The sequence below is a fragment of the Saccostrea echinata genome, unplaced genomic scaffold (assembly GCF_033153115.1).
Source record: "Saccostrea echinata isolate AGI-Se365-2 ecotype Australia unplaced genomic scaffold, CSIRO_AGI_Sech_v1 ptg000036l, whole genome shotgun sequence".
Taxonomy (NCBI): domain Eukaryota; kingdom Metazoa; phylum Mollusca; class Bivalvia; order Ostreida; family Ostreidae; genus Saccostrea; species Saccostrea echinata.
In genome coordinates this window covers 1,107,023-1,123,163 of record NW_026889785.1, presented here as the reverse complement: position 1 = coordinate 1,123,163, position 16,141 = coordinate 1,107,023, and the positions used below count along the sequence as shown (strand labels likewise).

Below are 16,141 nucleotides of genomic sequence, written 5' to 3'. Positions count from 1 at the left end.
GACTTTATACTTCCAAGCTTATTTCTCATATATATTGGTACTATGTGAGTTGACTTTATTCAGGTAAATTGAGATGTATTGTTTTTCACTTTTCCTCATCAACTGTTTTTTTTTCTACTTTCAGTTTAAAAGAAACGATCCTGATTTAAATTATTTCATAATTTACAAGTTAATCTATCTTAAACATTGGGCTATTTCTTGCGTAATCAATGCAATCAAATGATGTTTTCTCATGTTATCTTCTCCCTAACTCCCAAAGGCATATTATTTACCTGGCCAGCTGTCTGTGAACGTACATTTATTTAATTTTGGCAAGCAAAACAAAACAAAAAACATGGTGTTGGAAAAAGGTAATGCTTCCGCGCTATGCTAGCTTGCTTTAGATTTAACACTATTAATTGAACACTTGCACTAAGTCAGTAAGTGTTGAAACGATCTTTTGCATGGAGGCCGCCATTGCTGAAACTTAAACTAATACCAGAGCCGATGACAGAAAGCGGGGAAAATTCTGGAAAAAAATATGAAAATTGCCGGGAAAAAAGTTTAGGGTCAGGGGTATAAAATAGGGACGGTCGGGTAACCGGAACCACCCATATTTTTTTATTTGGCCTAATTAAAATTTATTACCTTTTTTGTGAAATCTGAAAAACACCGAATATTCGAATCTTAAATTCATATTCGAATATTAACTCATCGAATGAATATTTGAATGTTTGAATATTCGTTGACATCCCTAAAATAAACCAAAACTTTCTCTGAATAATAAGTATACCTCTTATGCGTTTTTATTAGCTCATTTGCACAGAAACACGTATACCTAGCCTTAACTCACATGCGAAGTTCTTATTAGCTCCTGGCAGGACTTTCGCCTGCAAGTCCAGGCACCAAATCTGTAACAGGAAAGGAGGAAATGTATGGCTAGACCAGGAATCGAACCTGGGACCCCTGCCTCACTAGTCAGGTGCTCTTCCAACTGAGCCAACCAGGCCGATATCCATGGCCCAAACCATTACAGATTGTAATATTCTTCAACTAACAAGAATAGCTATTAGAACTAGGTTCTTAAGTGTCATAATTTGTTGATGGAAAATCTCACTAATGTCATTCAGTTAAATTGTAAAAGAAATTTGGAAACAATTTTAAAAAAGTTTGAATAGTTTCTGTGATAGATTAATACTGCAGGATTAGTTTGTTTGCTTGTTGAACACCCCTTCAAAAATTTTTCATTCATATTATGATGCCACCACTTGCTTGTGGAGACCTGCAAATTAAGACCTGTACTTGGCACTTACGACCTTTAGCAGTGAGGGATCTTTTTCATGCCAGTACCTACTGTGACACAGAACCTCGGTTTGTACAGTCTCATCCAAAGAACTAGTCTCCACATCCCGCAATTTGATTCAAACCTGCGATGTAAGGATTAGCTCCTTACTGTGGGACTCTAGAGCAAACACATTAACCATTGCACAACTGCAGGATTGGAGCAGCACTTTTAAGTTTACTTAAATCCCTTGAAGAATTTTTCACTCATGTTTGGGCTCCGCCAATGCTCATGGAAGACTGCAAATTTACAAATTTATGCCCTGTTCACAAAATTTGCATTAAATATTTGATTTGCAGTAAATTAATGCAGAGTAAAATAATGCGGATTACACTAATGCGAATCAAATAGCATTCAAGCAATAGCTCAGGCCAAATAAAAAAAATATGTTTGGTTCCGGTTACCCGACCGTCCCGATTTTATATCCCCGACCCTAAACTTTTTTCCGTCAATTTTCATATTTTTTCCGGAATTTTCCCAGATTTCTATCAATGGCTCCGGTTTAAGTTTTAGTTTCAGCAATGACGGCCTCTTTGCAAAACATAGTGCAAGTGTTTAATAGTGTTAAATCCAAAGCAAGCTAGCATGTAGGTGTCCCCTGCCAATATTGACCAGTATATTATCATACCACATCTAAATGCCACTTGCAAAGGAGTGATATGTTATTTGGAGAAATTAAGAAAATCATTTTGTTAAAAAAAAAAAGACCCTACCTACCTACCCTAATTTTTTTGGAGGTGAAACCAGAACCACACATATTTTTTTGTTTGGCCTAATGTGAATTAAGTTAACTAATGCACATAAAAATTTTGTAACATTTATATTAAGGCTATTATGATGTCAAGTGTAAATCATGTCACCTTTTACAGAGCAGATATACATTTGACATAATCATGATAACGTCATAGAGTCTGTAAACATTTTTGTGGAGTAGTATTTCTTTGTTTTTTACTCAAAAACAGCATATAAGTACCTATGTCAGACCACCAGCAAATGCCATTATGCAGGTGTCAAAATTAAATTCTAGTCATCATTAATTTATGCGAAGTTATTTTACACGCACTATATAAGTGTCAATTCATTATAAGTGTGTTTGCTATAAGCATGTTTTACTGTACATTTATAATTAATGAATTCATGCTTACAGTAAAGTGATTTTAAAAATTTTTGTGAACTTAAAGAATATAACAAGATAGACTTATAACAAAGCAAAATCATCTGTCGCGGGCATTTCACTAGAAGCATGTTTTGCGTTCAACACATGGTTTATAATTTGTTTATAATTCATATGTTTCATATTATTAATAAGAATTTTATATTTCTTTTAGGTGCGACTGTACGCCTTTTGATTAAGTATGTCAAGTGAATGTGAAGTTTGATTCAAAGCATGGCCATGATTTGCCAAAAGAGCACAAGTTGGAGTTGATAAGAAAATAAGCAGAATACAGAAATTGAAACAGGCATAAAATGGACATACTTAAATCATGTAAATCAAGAACATGTAATAAGTGTAATTTAAAAGTATAATATTTATGTATCTATACAAGTGTGAATTCAGCTTGCTTGTTTCTTGACTTCAGTGCACAGAAAAGTTTTTGATTTCAAAAATAAACACATTTAACTCTTCATTTTCGAGTTATTTATGAGAAATTTGAGAAGCTCACAGAAAGATTATTACATTTTTTTTTGTATTTAAGTAAATCATATTTTGTCCATATGTCTATAAGAAAAGCAAAAGTGATGTTTAATTAACTCATGTGAATCATAAGCTCAAGTGTGTTTTGTGATCAAAGTTGTTCAGTTAATATATATCTTTTGCCAAGTTTTTGATATGTTTTTTTTTTTAATTTTCAGCTTTCTTTGCAGGAGCACTGAGCAACTTTTTTCACAAATTCCATATAGCATCTTTGATTTAAAAACATTCTTATGTTTCTTTATAGAGGTTAAAAATTGTGAATAATTTGAAAAATTGTGAATAATTTGAAAAATTGTGAATTATTGTGAAAATACCATTAGGTTGGATTAATTAACTTATGAACATGATTCCAGGAAAGACAGACAAACAAGTCAAGAAAAACTCCATTACTGAGTGTCAACAATCATGGCTTATTTACTATGTCAAGGTGTGACACTGTAGATTGGCAAATAATCATGATGGTTTTAATTTCATTATGTTTGCGATTCATCAATTTTCCACAAAATTAAACCCATAGTGAATGCTGTCACTAGTATTTAAAAACGTTTAAATGCTTATACAAAATTTGAATAAATTTCTTGCAGTTAGAAATTAAAACCATCGCAATTGGTATTTTTTCAGAAATCGTGAAATTTTAACACAGTGGAATTAAAACGACTTTCAGTAATGAATAGGTAAATGTAAGCGGTAGGAGGGGTGTAATAAAAGGATGGGACATTTTCAGGGATGTCATGTACAATTTTAGATATAGGGATTGCAGCACAATCCTTTCTTGTAAGGAAATACAGGAAATAATGAACAGTAATCAAGCTCAAAAGTGCATTAAAACAAATTCAGAGACACAGGCCTTTAAAAACGCTCAGGTCATTTTCAACCAAACTTGGCACAGAGCATCCTTGGAAGAAGGGGATTCAAGTTTGTTCACTTCAATTGAAGGACCACTTTCTTCCAAGGGGGAGATAATTACAAATTAGTGAAAATTTAATGGCATATTTTAAAAATCTTCTCAAGAGACACTGGGCCAGAAAATATGAAACTTATGTGAAAGCATCCTCAGGTATTGTAGATTCAAATTTGTTCAAATCATGACCACTGGGGGTGGGTAGGGCCAAAATTGGCAAACAAATTTTACATAGGAGAAATCTTTTAAAATCTCTCAGGAACAGCAAAGCTATGACCTGTCATTTTCGTATGGAAGCATTCTCAGGTAGTGTAGATTCAAGTTTTAATCAAATAATAACTCAAGGGGGGGGGGGTGGCTAGGCCACAATGGGTGAACAAAGTTTTCCATAGTATGAAATTGGAAAAATCTTTAAAAAATATTCTCCTTAAGAATAACCAAGCCATGATTGGTCATATCTATAGGGAAACATCCTCAGTGTAGATTCAAGTTTGTTCAAATCATGATCCCCAGGGGTAAGGAGGGGCCACAATGGGTAATCCAAGTTTAACAAGGGAATATATATATCTTATAAAACTTCTACTAAAAGACAGCAGATCATAATTAGTCATATTGATAAAGAAGCATCCTCAGGTAGTGTAAATTCAAATTTGTTCAAATCATGACCCCTTGGGGTAGGGTCAGGCCACAAAAGCTGATCAAAGTTATAAATCAGCATGTATGAAAAAAATCTTTAATTTTTTTTCTCAAAACAGTGAATCCATGATTAGTCAAATTAATACAGAACCATCCACAGGAAGTGTAGATTCAAATTTGTTCAAGTCATGACCCTGAGGGTAAGGGAAACAGAGGGCAAATCTTGAAAAACTTCTTCTCAAGAAAAGCAAAGCAATGTTCAGTCATATTAATACAGAAGCATCCTCAGGAAGTGGAGATTCAATTTTTGTTCAAATTGTGACCATGAGGATAAAGGGGGTGTCTCAATGAATGATCAAAGTTTTGCTTACTAGGAAAATAGAGGACAAATCTTGAAACATCTCAAGAAAGCAAAGCCATGTTCAGTCATATTTATGTAGAAACATCCTCAGTAAATGAACTTGTCTTTGGGTTATATATTACACCTTTTATTTAGCATCCGTTACTTTAAGTTGACACTTGTAGTGTTTTTAAATTAAGTGATTTTTTTTTAATAAATTAAACTTTGAATAAAGTCATATAGAACTGTGCAACAAAAACAGGCAATTTGAAGTACTTCTGATTAAAACCAAAAGTGGTCAAAAACTGCTTTTTCTTAGCCAAAGTGCTCAACTGTGTTATGTGGCCCTTGGGCTTCTTTTTTAAAAAAAAATTACTTCCAGTTAAATTTTTTGTTCCTTTTTTCATGATCTAAATAATCATTTTATCCTTGCCTTATCTGTAAAACAACTCAAGACAAAATCTGATATTTTAAGGGATGATACATTACAGAACATTTCTTTTGGTTATACATTACACTTTTTTTGCTTCCATTACTTTCGGTTGTCACTTGTACTGATTTAAAATTTAGCGATTTTTTTTAACTTGAACTTTGAATAATTTATAAAGGCATAGAGAACCGTGCAACAAACACAGTCCTGATATGAATCTGAAGTAGTGTTTTTTTTCTCTTAAATCATAAAAAGTAATAAACAATGATTTGTAAATGAGGTTAAAGGTTTTGTTCTGAACTTTCAAACTTCTGAGATACCTTAATGTCCAGAAATGTATGGATTGAGCTTGAATTTGTCAAGAAATGAATTGTATATTTTTGGCAGTTTGCCTAAATTTTATTATTTATTTAGAAAAATATCTCTAAACACATTACTTTGGTCATCCGTCGTCCTTCGGAAGACCTACTCGTTGCTTTGCAACGAGCTTTGCTCTAGTTATTATTCTTTTTTTCTTACCGATTTTGTGCACGCGATTTCTCGAAAACGGCTCGATGGATTTCCATGAAACTTTCAGGACTTATGTAATATTAGTTGAACCTTATGCATTTTTTCTGTTTTGATGACGTCACTTCCGGTCCGGAGATATTGTCAATTTAATGATTTTTGAAAGGTCGGGTTGTCAGGAAATTTTCTCATGAATGGCTCTAGATAGAATCATGTAACATTCAGGTATGATAGACCTATGTCTGCAGATATGCGTAAGGCATTTCGTTTTACCGGAAATGCCGCACTTCGGCGCTCGTTATGGTCCGAAAAAAGGCATATCAAAAATTTCAAATTTTTTAACGCTTTTTCTACAATAGCTTTTTACGGGAAAATATTTTGTTAAAACATATAGAACAAAAGTTGTGTAGAGTGTTACGATCTTTCAAAGTATATCAACAATTAGGTCTGACCCCCTAAAATTAGGGAGCTTGAGGGGCCAAAAATGTTTTCCTGATATCTCAAAAAGTATTGAGAATTTGTATAGCATCATAGAAGCAAAGTTGTTCAAAATGACACGTAGCAGCTAAGGAGACTATTAAAAGTCGTCAAAATGACGTCACTTCCGGTCACACCGAGAGTAATGGTAAATGGCTTATTTTTGCACATATGACTGAAGAGGTCTCTCGATCTCATCTTCTTGAAATTTAGACGGAAGACTTATTTTTAGCGTTGCAACAAGCTCGTCTAGTTATTATTATTATTCCACTTTTCATAGTACAGGCGATATCTCAGCTGTGCGTTGTTCAATTCTAAAATTTTTTTAAGGGAAGATGCATCATGAGAATATCTCCAGGGGTGTCCCTCACTTTTTTAAAATTCACTTCCGTTCGCGATTTTTGGGGTATTTGTATTTTTGTCCCCTAATTTTCTCGAGAACGGCTAAAGATATGAAAGTGAAACTCACGGACATGATAGAGCATCACATATAGATATGCTGACCGACCTTTAATTTTCGTCGTTTTTACGCAAACGGAAGTGAATTCAAAAAGTTCAATTTTTCAAGTTTTTTGTTTATCAATATTTTTCTCTAGAGTTTACAGGGTTTATAGTGTGTCTTCTATGAATTCTATTTAGGTCTGCAATATACTGATGTATGCATTTATTGCAAAGATATGACCTATCCAAACTTTTAAAATGGTTTTGACCGTTTACCTAAACCTTTCACCTTGACCCAAGGGTCATGAGAAGAATATAGAAATATTTTACCTAGCTTTCAATTCATTTGTGTCTAAGGAAAAACCAAAGTTTTTTTATTTTTTTTTTTTTATTTTTTTTTTTTAAACACCTGATCTATGTCCTATTAACCCATGACCCAAGGCTCAGGAAAAGCTTAAGAAGATGTATTCTGTTATGCTTTTAAGCTAATATCAGGAAGAGAAATATTTTACCTAGCTTTCAATTCATTTGTGTCTAAGCAAAAAACCAAAGTTTTTTTTTTTTTTTTTTTTTTTTTTTTTTTTAAAAAACACCTGATCTATGTCCCATTAACCCATGACCCAAGGCCCAGGAAAAGCTTAAGAAGATATATTCTGTTATGCTTTTAAGCTAATATCAGGAAGAGAAAAATGCTTTTCATTTCGGAAAATATGAAAAGGGCAGGGTGGGAGGGGCTGTTAAACCAATATGAAAAAAAAATCAAACCAATAGCAACGTAGAATATTTCTCTAGAACTCATACAACACCTCGGATTGATATAAAATTCCAGGGTACTACAAAAGAGACTTCAAAGATAGTTTCCTGAAAGTTTTACATTGAGTCTCCAAAGTATAACGAAATTAGGAATCTTTTCGACAAACACTACATATTTTCTACCTGAAATTTAGGTGCTGATGAACATAAACATGAATTAAAGCTTTTTTCGGCTATTTCTTTAGTTGCTGTTAATAGCATTCGATTCTCTTGATATGATATGATATTTTGATATCAAGTATTCTTGCTTTCTTTAGTATGTGGAATTTATTTCAATTTTATTTAGAATTAATATTTATATCTATATTAATATTAATAGATTAATATATTAATAGATTAATATTTTTAGATTTCAGATAAATAATGGGGGTCAGCAACTTTTATACAAACATTTTAATTTACCTGATCATTCTGTTTTGTCAATGAAAGTTAGAATTCTAGAAAAGATTTACCACCACACAAACAGTCCATCACTGAGTACACCTTTCCGTAGACAACGAGAAGAATTTTGGATAAGAAAGCTAGGGACAGCCTTTCCCTATGGATGTAATGACAATGTCGATAGTGTTGGAAATCTTTCCAGTCTACAGTGTAACAATGTAAATGTGATGGGACTTTTTAACCATACACAGAGACGTAAGCGTAGTCATGGGCATCGGTCTTACAATAAACATTTAATACACGATGTCTCTTTTGATTCATTACTACCTTACGTAAATCAACAGTTAGGTCTACATCATATTCGCACCAAACTGTCCCTTTGAAACTTTTAAATAGTCTTCTTGAAAAGGTCAAGGAAAGTCCATTTTTTGATTCCTCGACACCAGAATATAGGCTCGGATCTGTGATTATGGATATTGCAAATCATAGGCTTTTTAAACCCCCGCGTTTTACTGAAGAAAATGCAGCTAAAACAATCCGTTTTTTTCCTTAAACTTCAATATGCCAACAAAGGAATTGACGCGGTTAATATAAGTAATATTCTTAATCACAAAAGGGTCCAGTCTTGTATTCCACCATATTTCAAGTTAAAGACAACACACCTTGTATTTCCTACAAATATACATCGACTATTGCTTCCAAACTTTTTAATTACAAGAAAACTTTACAGGGCCTGGATATCGAATATCTGAAACATAATCCTCCATCGTGTTCATGTTCTTCTTCGCCCTATAACTATAGTCCTGCTGGACACGTTATTACTGGTGACGTAAATAAAGTTAATATTGAGGACCTTAGATCACTAATTTTAAAAGGTCCTAAATTTAGGGAACCCCGATCCTTCAACTGGCGTCGGAATTTCATAAATATTATGGATTCTGTAGAGGACTACGCCAGACGATGGGCTAGACACAAAAAGAAAACCTTGACACTTTGTCAGAATGGATTAAATGTATCAGATATATGTTAAAATCACGCATTAAAAGATTGAGGGGCAATATGAGAACCATCTATCCTTCTGTATTCAAAAATCCAGAAGTGAAAAAAAGAATTAGATAGATTACATGATCAGTACGTACTTGTCCCTGCTGACAAAGCAGTTAGCAACATTGTCTTTGTTTGTAAGGCTTATTATATTAAATGTATTTAAGAGGAACTTGGATTTAATTCTACAAGTGGTAATCCTACTTATACTCATAGTTCCCTTTCTAAGGAAGAAATTCTTCAAAATCATATGTCAGTTTTGAATATTTTTAATATTCCAAACAACCAAAATGAATTTGAATTACCATATTCATATTGGATTCCGAAACTTCATAAAAATCCTTACAAACAAAGATACATAGCGGGTTCCAGTAAATGTTCAACCAAGTCTCTTTCTTTACTCCTCACTAAGATATTAACAGTGGTGAAGGAGAAACTTCAAGAGTACTGTGCAACAATATATTGGAGAAGTGGTGTAAATCAGATGTGGATACTTAAAAATTCCAAGAACCTTTGGAAAATTTGAAATCACAAGATTTTACCAAAATCAACAGCTTAAAAACTTACGACTTTTCTACTTTATACACAACCATTCCCCACGATAAATTAAAGTCCAGGCTTTTAGATATAATTGACAGCTGCTTTTTCAATAAAAATGGAACTCGTAAATATACTTACCTTGTCATTGGTCATTTGCAAAATTATTTTGTTAAAAAACATTCTGATTACACACACAAGTACTCTGAAGTTGACATTAAAAAGATGCTTGAGTTTCTGATTGACAATATCTATGTGGTTTTTGAAGACCAGGTCTTCCAACAATCTATTGGAATTTCCATGGGTATCAATTGCGTCCCGTTATTAGCAGACCTCTTTTTTGTATTCATATGAAGCAGACTTTGTCCAAAATCTTGTACGTGAAAAGAAGAAAACACTTGCTGTGGCCTTCAACTCGACAATTAGATATATCGACGATGTATTGTCAATTAACAATAGCTATTTCCATTCTTATGTCGATACGATATATCCAGGTGAGCTTGAGATAAAAGATACCAAAGAGTCTGACACATCTGTTTCATACTTGGATATTTTACTTGAAAAAGACGTTGATGGTATTCTAACAACCAAGCTTTCTGATAAATGATGACTTTAACTTTTCAATCGTCAACTTCCATTACTTATGCAGCAATATTCCTTCATCACCTGCATACGGGGTATTTATCTCTCAGTTGATTCGATATGTATGTACAATTTCTAAAACGGGGTAAATTATTGACAAACAAGTTGATGAAACAAGAATATCAGCTGTCTCGTTTAAAGTCATCATTTCATAAGTTCTATGGTCGATACAATGACCTTGTCAGCAAATACAATTTATCATTGAGTCAAATGCTGACTGACGTTTATCATACTAATTGTTAGGCCATTATTTACACATTGAATTGTCGACGGATTTTTCCGTTATTTCCCGATCATGACAAGGAGCACACGGCGGGTGTGACCGGTCGGCAGGGGATGTTCACTCCTCCGTGGCACCTGATCCCACCTCTGATGTTTAGAGGTCCGTGTTTGCTCTGCTCCTATTTTGTATTGTTTAATGGACTTTTGAGCTTGAATACTGTTCGTTATCTCCATATATTTCATCGAATGAATCTCGAAAATAGCGATTTTTCCTATGAAATAAATTTTCACGCTATCATTGACACTCCTTTCTTCCAAAAATGCATCCCTGAAATTTAATTTATGTTAGTTACATTTAATTCAACCCACACAGAAAATTTTATTTAAATCTTTCCTATTTTTTCAGGATATCCAGTCTACCCGAACCCGACTTTATTTATATATATTTGTAAACAAAGTCTCGACACTGCAGTTCTAATGCATTAGAGGCTCTAAATGATTAATTCAATTCATTAAAAATATAAACCAACTCAAATAATTTTTTTAACAGAAAATCAGAATGTGTATTATACACCAATCATGTTTCTCAAGACTATTTAAACCGTTCACGGTAGCTCAGTCGGTAGAGCGCTCGCTCCATGATCGGGAGGTCGTGAGTTCGAATCTCGGCCGCGACAGACCTAAGTCGATAAAAAATAGGTAGCAACTGTTCCTTCGCCATGCGCTCGGCACTTTGGAGTGAAAGTTGCGGGTCTTTCGGATGAGACCTTAAAAACCGAGGCCCCGTGTCACGGCAGGCGTTGGCACGATAAAGATCCCTCACTGCTCAATGGCCCTGAGTGCCGAGTAAAGGTCAAAATTTGAAGCCCTTCACCGGTATATGGTGACGTCTCTATATGAGTGAAAAATTCTCGAATGGGACGTAAAACAATATACAATCAATCAATCAATCAAGACTATTTAATACAGATTACTACATTCCATAACAAACAAATCTCCACGTGTTTTTATTCCTATTTATTCCTAAACAATTAGTTTACTAGGTATATCTTCATCGGAATACGTAGTCTAGTGGTAGCGTGCCTCTCCTCTGAAACCAAGGGTTTTGGGTTCGATCCCTGTTGACGGTATTTTTTTTTTGGTGGCATTTTTCCAATTTTCAACCCAAATGACACGGAAACACGTAAAAAAGGTGGAAAGGTCTCTTATTGTTCACGAAAACAATTAGTTTACTTGATATTATTAAGTATTAAGGTCTTCCGACTTCCTTTGGAAGACCTTATTGTTTTCCTTCTGTTTTCTATTATTAAGGTCTTTCGTCTTCAGCGGAAGACCTTCTTGTTATTCTTCGGTTTCTTTTCCACTGTTTTTAGGGTCTTCCGTCTCCAACAGAAGACCCTTCTATTATTCTATTGTTTCTTTTTCACTATTATTAAGGTCTTCTGTTTCCAACGGAAGACCTTATAGTTTTCGTTCTGTTTCTTTTTCCCTATTATTATAATTAAGGTATTCCGTCCCCAAAGGAAGACCTTATTGTTTTCATTCGGTTTCTTTTTCCCTTTTATTATTAAGGTCTTCCGTCTTCAGCGGAAGACCCTTCTAATAATCTATTGTTTCTTTTCACTTTTCTTATTATTAGGGTCTTCTGTCTTCAGCGGAAGACCCTTCTATTATTCTTATGTTTCTTTTTCAAGCTTCTTCTTCTTATAATTATTCTTTTTTTTCTCCACAAATTTTGTGCAGCGATTTCTCGGAGATGGATTGATGGATTTGCTTCAGATTTTCAGGATTGTTGCTAGGTTATCTGAAGTTAATTCCGGCTAAACAATTTTTCCAAAATACACTTCCGGTCGAGAGTTAACACCCTTTTATCAAAATTCAGACGACCTCCTTGTCTGTGATGGAACTCCAAAACGGCTTAAGGTAGTATGAGTGTGAGATCAAAGTAATGGAAAACAAATGATTTTGGTATCAATGGATACACATATGTATAAAGGATGCTTGATTTTAAAATAAAGAAAAAGAGTGTAGCCGTTTGCCATCTAGGGGTTGTCAAACTAAGGGAGGTAACTCTGTGTAATTTTTTCCTTAAAAATATAGTCCGTATATCAATTTAAATAAATAAGTCAAAGATGACGTAAAATTTTTAAATATTTATTTTTAGTAAACATGTAACATCTCTTCTAACATTTAAAACAATAAAAAAAATTATAACAATTTCTACACTTTACTCGCAGCGCCACCTATGATGTCTAATTTTGAACAGCAAAATACATAAATTGTGGATCTTAATCAAATTGTAAAGCACAGACAGAGTAATGGAAATAGAAAAAGCAACTTATTTTCATAAAATATAATAACAATCAATCAATGTGTCCAAATTTCAGAAAAAAGAGTGGAGCCATTTTGAAAATATTCAGCCCGAATTTCCTCTGATCAGCTTTTCTCTGCAAAATTTTCATGTTTACGACTGCTCTAAAATTGTCTTCAATTACAATTCAACAAGAACAAATTAAATGGAAAATGAACTTGGTACAGTATTTCATGAATTATATATTACCTGAACAACTTTCATTTGTAACATTTAAAAAAAGTTAATGTTTCATAATGTCCTCACAACGCCACCTATATCGTCCATTGACTCACAATGAAATATGGAAAATGTGAATCGTCATCACATTTTTTACAACATACAGGATAATGGAAAAAAAGCATATTATTTTTATGAAATATAACAACAATCAATCAATGTGTCCAAATTTCAGAAAAAAGAGTGGAATCATTTTGAAAATATTCAGCCCGAAATTTCTTCTGAACAGCTTTTCTCTGCAAAATTTTCATGTTTACGATTTACAGTAAAATGATTCCATTTACATTTCCAGATTATACATATATATATATATATATATATATATATATATATATATATATATATATATATACATATATATATATATTGAAAATGAACATGGAACAAATTGTATGAAATATATATTATACCTAAACTTTCATTTCAAGCAATATAACAATTATTTCATGTTGTTTGATGAGCTTAAGCAGCATTAACTTTTTTCGAGCATATTTCACAGCAAAATATTACAAGTTTGAGTCAAAACCAAGTTTGACAACAGAGTAGTGGAAACATTAAAAATAACTAATATCAGCTATTTCACATATGATTCCGTAGCTCAGTTGGTAGAACGTCAGGTCGGTAAGTGAGAGGCCTGGGTTCGATCCCTGGAATGTAACGTACATAAGGCATGTATTAGGTAGCAACTGTTCCTTCTGCAAACACTCAGCATTTGAAGTGAAAGTTGTGGGGTTGTTCGGATGAGACCATTATCCTCGAACATCTACATTATAAAAATAGGTCATGTGTCACAGTATATGCTCGCTCAAAGAAGAATTCGAAGAATATTTCACTCTAATGGAGATGTCACTGAATTAATTAATACACACCAGCAGCAAGCTTTACATTTGCAGCCCAAATTCTGTCATACCTCTTCCCAGTTGGTATATTGTTTACCAGCTTGCAGGATGTATTACTGCAAGGTATCTGCAATTGAACAAAATTGCATTCAATATTACACCACGAGTGCTCAATGAATGGAAATTATATATATATATATATATATATATATATATATATATATATATATATATATATATATATATATATATATATATATATATATATATATATATATACTAGTATATATGTGTGTGTGTGTGTGTGTGTAGGTGTGTGTGTGTGTGTGTCTTTTTATTTCTCATATTAATATTTTATACTAAAACCATAATAATAACAAGAGGCCCACTGGCCTCCTCGGTCACCTGCCTACCACTTGCCCAATGGGCAAGAAAACTACTATAGCTTTCAAATCACCTACCTCCATTTCAAAACTATTCAAAACTTGTCCAATTTTTTTATTGTAATCAATATAGTTGAACAAATAATTCACTGTTAACTGAGTTTTATTTCCTCTAAAAAAGTAGTTAGATTTTTCTGTATTAAAAAAATTCTTGATTATATCTCTTTAAAAGTGAAGCTACCCCTTAATTTAGACAAAATTGAATTCCTTCAACCTTATAAGGATGCTTTGTGGCAAGTCTGGTTGAATTTGGCCACATAGTTTTGGAGAAGTTATGAATGGATGACGCACACACCTACAGAAATAGGTTACCTGAGTAACAAAGGTGACCTAAAAATTCTAGATTCTTATCTATGCCCACATTTATTTGCCTTTGCTCTAGTTTTTATTTATATGTTTTCAAATAACTAGAAATAGCGATGAACTAAAATTAGGCATCTTTGCTAGCCAAGGGTTTCCCAAGGGTTGTAGAGTAGATTTGAGATCGGAAACCCTTGGCTAGCGAAGAGTTGTAGAGTAGATTTGAGATCGGAAACCCTTGGCTAGCGAAGATGAAATTAGGAGATATCCATATTCTGTGGGATATTGGTTTCATGATAAACATTCTTTGATCACTGCTAGTTATGTTGTTGTTCGGTGTTTCACTTAGTACATCATTAAATAAAATGTACATTCAATTCCCATTAATTACAATAAATGGCCAAATTATGCTAGAGCAATCTTTGTAAGACTATATACAGACTTTTAAGGCAAACTAAACAGCCAATTTGTTTTAACTTGTAATGTAAGGCAAGCCTTACTACATGTATGTGTACCGGCTTATATGGATAAATACAAACAAAATAAAAATACCTTTAAAATGGCAGAGAGATCATATGTTTGAATTGTGGTTGAAAGCGCCTACTGAAGAGGGAAACCACACTTCTGGCAGGCTTGTAAGACACCAAGCTCCACAATTCTCCAACCCTCTGTCCATCCAATGCTTTTGCATGAGCTAATACAATCTCTTCATGATCCACAACTTGAAAACTGGGAGTGCCACACCCTTCATCTATTGGATATTTATTTAAAAACAAACTTGAAAGTACTTTTTAAGATTTGAGATATATTTTCAAATGTAATTTGTATATAAAACAAAAATTGTATGCATTCCATTAGCTCAAGATTTGATACTTAACCGATACTGATACAGAACTGGTTATCTTTTTTCATACTTGTATGTAAAATTTTCTGTAATGAATTTAATATATAAATATTTTAACATTAAGTTTCTTGCCGTTTGACCCAAAGTATACTGATATGACCTCGAATGTGATCCTGACTTTCACTATGAATTGACTTTGAATTTATTTGACTTTCCATTCAAACTTTCCATGGAAGTTATTAATAAATCACAAGAAATTGTGTTGTCAAGTGATCTTGAAATAAGACCCCTTAACGTAAAAAAAAATATGTTAACTTTATGCAGACCAACATTTTTTTTTTTCACACCATAACCCTAACATTACTTCTTTCATATGTACATTTGTATCCCTTATCAATCCTCACAGTGTATATAAATAAAGATAAAGGAATTAATCTGTAATAAAATTACAGTATTAAAATCCTTTTGTTATGCAAGTTTAACTTTGATGGTCAATTAAAGTTTAACATTTGACTTGTCTACCATTTTTGCACTGCACTAAATGCCCATGGTGGTGACCCATGCAGTATTGACATGTTTTTGTTCGAAGTTCCTACACAATTTGAATTAATAATTAGTATTATGAATCAAATTCATTCAATTTTAAAGACATATTTTCCAACAGAAAATCTCTCCTATTCATACCTGGGTCTGAACTTACAAGTGTATGAGTTGAACGCTAGTGCTACCCACATGGG

The 16,141-nt window shown here is 33.2% G+C and overlaps 1 long non-coding RNA gene across 1 annotated transcript; it reads right to left on the bottom strand.

Annotated features, from left to right (window-relative positions):
• Positions 1 to 13,643: 13,643 nt before the first annotated feature.
• LOC133199895 (uncharacterized) lies at positions 13,644 to 15,160 on the bottom strand. Its single transcript, XR_009722863.1, has 3 exons — positions 15,113 to 15,160; positions 13,848 to 13,944; positions 13,644 to 13,741 (listed from the first exon to the last, which is right to left on the bottom strand). It is a non-coding gene; the product is annotated as an uncharacterized LOC133199895 (long non-coding RNA).
• Positions 15,161 to 16,141: the final 981 nt, after the last annotated feature.